The following is a 5,839-nucleotide window of genomic DNA, read 5'->3' on the forward strand; positions in this document are numbered from 1 at the left end:
GAAGTAACAAATGGTGTGTTGATGATGAACTCATTGCTCTTGTGCTTCAAATGATAGTCTCCCCAACACTCAACTCTCTCTCATAGGATTGGATTTGGTGGAAAGAAGATTTGAGTGGAAAGCAACTTGGGGAAGGCTAGAGATCAAGATTTATGTGGTTGGAATGGAATATCTTGACCTCAACACAAGTGTAGGTGGTTCTCTCTCAGAAATATGTATTGGAAGTGTAGGCATGTTCTGATGGCTCTCTCCACGAATGAAGAGTGGGTGGAGGGGTATATATAGCCTCCACACAAAATCTAACCGTTACACACAAATCACAAAACTCAGTGGGACCGATTCAGAGAACTCGATCAGACCGATTTGGTTCATAATGTGACCGTTAGGTGTTTCGGTGGGACCGACATGTCAACTCAGTGGGACCGATATCATTAGGGCTAGGGCATAACGTAATCTCGGTGTGACCGATTACACAAACTCGGTGGGACCGATTTTGGTAGTAGTCAAACAGAGAGTTGGTCAGGCAAACTCGGTGGGACCGATTCGCTCATCTCGGTGAGACCGAAACGTTACGAAAAGGAAACAAAGTGTTTGCATTGCAATCTCGGTGGGACCGATCGCTCATCTCGGTTGGACCGAAACGTTACGAAGGGAAACAGAGAGATTACAATCCCATCTCGGTGAGACCGAGATCCCTATCGGTGAGACCGAAAAGACTAGGGTTTTTTGGCAATGGCTATGTCAACTGAACTCGGTGGCTCCGGATAGAAAGAATCGGTGGGGCCGAGTTGGATATTTGGTTTGGGACATATGTGGATATGAGAAAGTAGTGGAGGGTTTTGGAGCATATCACTAAGCATTTTGAGCAAGAACCTCATTAAGCAACACCTCATCCCTTCTTAATAGTATTGGCTTTTCCTATAGACTCAATGTGATCTTGGATCACTAAAATAGAAAATGTAGAGTCTTGTGCTTTGAGTTTGAGCCAATCTTTTGTCCTTAGCAATTTGAAGGGTCCACTTCCTAATCCATGCCATGCCAATCATTGAGCTTTCCTGAAATATTCATCTTGAAATAGCATTAGCTCAATGAGCTATATGTTGTTAGGAATTACCAAAACCACCCAGGGATAGTTGCACTTTCAAATTGCCATTGTAACTTTGCCTCAACGGCGAGCAGAGCGCGTGCAGAGATGCCAGAGCGGAGCGCGCCGCGGCCGCCTCAACGGCGAGCAACCACGTGGTCAACCTTCTGCCATCAATAAATTTTGACCTTGTTTCTCATCACATTGCGACACAATAAGTAATTGCAAATCTGTTCACACCTATCAAACTAATATGTGTTCACACTTAGCACTGGGCTATATAAACTACCCACTCTAAAATTACTTCACAGTTCCTCTCCTCATCACCCACAAAAATGGTTTTTTCTGTCAAGTCGTGACCGATAGTAGGAGTTTAGGGTGGACATATAATCAGGCAGCAAAGACCAAGGCCGCGGAAGCACTAGAGAGGTCCCACCGCGAAGCCGCAGCCACAGCAGAGATGTCCTGGCGCGCCGCAGAGCCCTCGAACGAGCTCTCAAGGGCACGCGAGGGCTCTCACAAGCGCATTCGCGGTGTCGGCCATCACGACGAGCCGACGTTCCTGAAGTCCTTCACCGGTGACGACGACATTATCGTTGGCGTCACTACGCAGCAGGAGCTGGTCGACGGCTTGATGAAGCTGCTCAAGATCAGCGATGCCTCGGTTGACAAGGCAACCGGCCTCGTCGAGAAACTCATGGATGACAATGCGAAGCTCCTCAAGTTGGTCGCCGAGAAGGAGGAGGAGGCCGCCGGCTGGAAGATGCTGCATGAGCAGAGCAGTGCCTCGGAGATGATGCTGAAAGCGGTCGTCGAGGAACTGATGGGTGGCTTGAGGAAGCTCCAGATCGAGCGCGAGCAGGTGGTGGAGGAATCCGTGGCTGCTTTCAAGCAAAGTCGTGAGGAATTGAAGAAGGAGCTGGAGGATTTCGCCGCCCGGTGAACCATCGACGAGTAGAGATAGTAGCGACCCAGATCGTTGTCTGCAATTTCCTTCTTCTCTTGCCCCCGTGTCTTCCGGGCTTTGCCGCTTGTGGCATTTTAAATTATACGGAATAGTAAGACAATTTTTTTTGATCAATCAAAGACATTAGGAGAGACTCCTACTGACATTTTTCATTCATTTTCACACCAAATACATTTGTAGGAGTACACATGCACATCCAAGGGGATATCCTCTGACCCCACATCCTCATCATCCAATCACATGGTGAGGGGGTGATAAGGAGAAGCAGTACGTTACAACTAGAACAAAAGTTACTCTTATACAATGGAGTTTACAAAACTCTCAATGAACCCCACTAAGGAGGGTTTGATTCTATGAGCTAGAAGAGCAAAATCCGTCTTAAACCTTTTCTTCCAAGAGGGGGGCGAGTTGGGGATGCTCCTGAACATTTAATCATCGCGTTCATTCCAGATTGCCTACGCCGCCGTCATAAAGATCTCCACGAACATGGGTTGGGTCCAGTTTTCCTTTCCTTGATGGATTTTGACCAGACGGTCACCCGGGTCACCATATTGCACCCCGATTGCTCCCCAGCATTCAACACTGAACGAACAGTCAAAAAATAGATGCTCCACTGTTTCCTCTTCCCCATTGCCACATAGGGCACAGTTGGTTCCATCCGCAACGTTCCAGTCTCGCTTTCTCAGCATGTGTTTAGTGTTAGCGCAATCAGCCGTGACCAACCACGTGAAAACTTTGATTTTCATTATGCATTTAGATTTCCAAATCCATCGAAAGGCATCATCTGCAGTCACATTTCTGAAGTAGTAGGCATAAAACTGTCGAGATGAGTATTTGGCTCCCCATACACAAGACCACACATCGTTTTCCCCTCTGGCGGGGTGCATGTACGCTGTCAGTTCCTGTAACTCCCGTAGTTCATCTCTTGCTTTGAGGGAGAGGGGCAGGAAGAACTCATCTTGCAGGTTGGTCATCGCAAGAAAGTCAGCTACCGAAGAGTCCTCCTCTTTGACAAACAATAAAGCCCTGGGATGAGAAATTTCCAGTGGTTGTTCAAGCCATAAATCCTTCCAGAAGAGGACTGTGGAACCATCTCCGATAGTCACCTGGGTGATCCCACAATATGTATTGCTGAGGTTCATCACATCCCGCCACAAAAATGATCCGCAGGCCTCAGTCGCATGCGGGATTTTACCATCGTAGTACGTGGACCACATAAGTTCACACTAGGGCGTATCTTTCTTGTTGCAGAAGCTGTGTAGGAATTTCATCAGCAATCCTTGGTTTTGGACTTTGATGTCAAGAATTCCGAGGCCTCCACGTGATTTCGGTCTGCACAATAGATCCCAGGCAGCTAGCGAGTTGCAAGACTCACCGTTCTCTATTTTCTTGTGCCATAGACATCTCCTTCTTATTTTGTCTAGGTACTCCACTATCTTTGGGGGAAGTTTGAGGGTGCACATGGGGTATATCATCAGCGAGGTAATCAACGAGTTCAGCAGGGTCAGTTTGCTCCCATGGTTTAGCATACACAGTGAGGAGGATAGCTTGCTCTCGGCATTTTCAACCACTTGCATAAGGACCGACACCGATGGCCTAGTTGTCCCCATCGGCAGCCCGAGATATGTGAACGGCGTCGACCCAATGGAGCATTGCAGTATCGGCGCCCATTGGTTTACTAGATCATCCTGGACATTGAGCGGAATCATCATTGACCTGTGAAAGTTTATCTTTAGCTCGATGGAGTCAATGTAGTCCAGTAGGATCTCTTTCATGTAAGCGACTTGTGTGGGGCAAGCCGGCATGATCAGAATGGTGTCATCTGCGTATTGTATCACCGGGTAATCTATCGATCGTCTGCTTGGAATAGGCAGTTGAATCAAGCCGTTTCTATGTGCATCATTAATTGCTTCTTGCAAGAGGTCCGCGGCGAGGACGAATATGAGCGGGGAGAGAGGATCCCCCTGGAGAACACCACACTTGCATAACAATTGTCGGCCGGGAACCCCATTAAGTAGGACCGATGACGTCCCCGAGCTGAAGATCATTCTGATCCAATTCAGCCATCGACCACAAAAACCCATATGCCTCATTATCTCAATCATGGACGAGTGTTCAATTGTATCGAACGCCTTCGCAAAGTCAAGCTTCAGGAGGATGATGGGTTTCTCGGAAGACTGGCATTGATATATGTATTCAAACGCCCACGCCAAACAGTCTTGGATCGTTCGGGTCCTGATGAATCCGTATTGATTTTTATGTATAATCTTGAGGACGAGTTTCTGTAGACGATTGGCCAGTACCTTCGTGATAATTTTCATGCAGCAGTTCAGTAGTGTGATGGGACGGAAGTCACTGGATGTTTCGGGCGAAGGAACTTTCGGTATCAGCGTGATAAAGCCCGAGTTGACACTGGTGAGATCCAAATTGCCATCATAGAAATCTTCACATAACTTATAAAAGTCTTCTTTGACGATGTGCCAGCAAGATTTAAGAAATGTTCCGTTAAATCCATCCGGGCCGGGGGCGCGATCAGCGGGCATGGATCTGACAACCTCATCGATCTTCTTATGGGTGAATGGTGCGGCCAGACTTTCCAACCCATCGATTTTCTTGATGATCCTCTGGAGATCAAATTTCATCGCTGGAGTGGAGCCAGTACCCAGCCGTTCTCTGTATGCAGTGAACAAAATCGCTTCCTTTGAATTATGATCAGTGGCAATTGATCCATTTGGAAGTTTGAGCGAGGTAATTGAGTTCCTCCGGAATCTCTCAGTTGCTAGGGATTGGAAGAGTTTAGTATTTTCCTCACCAAATTTGATGTATCTGATGGTGCAACATTTCCGCCAATACTCATTCTGAAACTGCAATAGCTTGATAAGATGGGTTTTAACAATTTGACGAAAATTGGGAGTTGAAAGGCTTCTCAGGTCTTCCAGCCCATCTAGTTCACTCAGTGCCCAATTATAGTTTTGAATGAGAATGGACAAGCGGGAAATCCCTTGCTCCATCGCTTGAGGTCATATCTGAGGTTTTTCATTTTTTTGCACAAACGTGCCGCACTATTGGCGGCATGGCGCTGTTTATTCCATGACGATTGAACTATATCCAGAAAACATGCATGATTAATCCAAAAATTCTCGAAGCGAAAAAATTTGCTTTTCAGAATATTAGTTTCAATTTGCACGACCCAAGGAATGTGACCCGAGACCGGTTTGCCCAAAGGTGTGACTATCGTGTTAGGGTAAGTCTGAGTCCAATGGCATGATAAAAAGCACCAATCAAGCTGCTCAAGTAGTGGGTCATCCTGCATATTGCTCCACGTATGTGATCGTCCTTTGAGAGGGATTTCAATTAGCGCTTGAGCTCGGATGATGTCATTAAACAAGAAAATATCATTATTGTTTCCTCCAGTTTTATTTCTGTTTTGGGTAGATCTAATAAAGTTGTAGTCTCCCACAAGTAACCAATCCTCAGTATCCGGGATGTTTAGATCATACATCCAATCTGTGAAGCGTTGGCGATCATCTCCTCGACATGGACCGTATATGTTATACAGCCTCCATGATTTACCCGACATTTTACAAACGAAGGAGATACCAAGGACAAAATCATCCAAGAAATCTACTGTCCCGTCAAACACCGCACTATTCCAAATGGTTAACAAGCCCCCAGATGCCCCCCTAGAAGGAACAAACTCAAATTTATCAAACCGGCGAGGGCAGAAAATTTTAATATAGGCTAGATCAAAGGAAGTGCGTTTAGTCTCCTGCAGACATATCACATTA

The sequence above is a fragment of the Aegilops tauschii genome, chromosome 3 (genome assembly GCF_002575655.3).
Source record: "Aegilops tauschii subsp. strangulata cultivar AL8/78 chromosome 3, Aet v6.0, whole genome shotgun sequence".
In the NCBI taxonomy this organism is placed as follows: Eukaryota; Viridiplantae; Streptophyta; class Magnoliopsida; order Poales; family Poaceae; genus Aegilops; species Aegilops tauschii.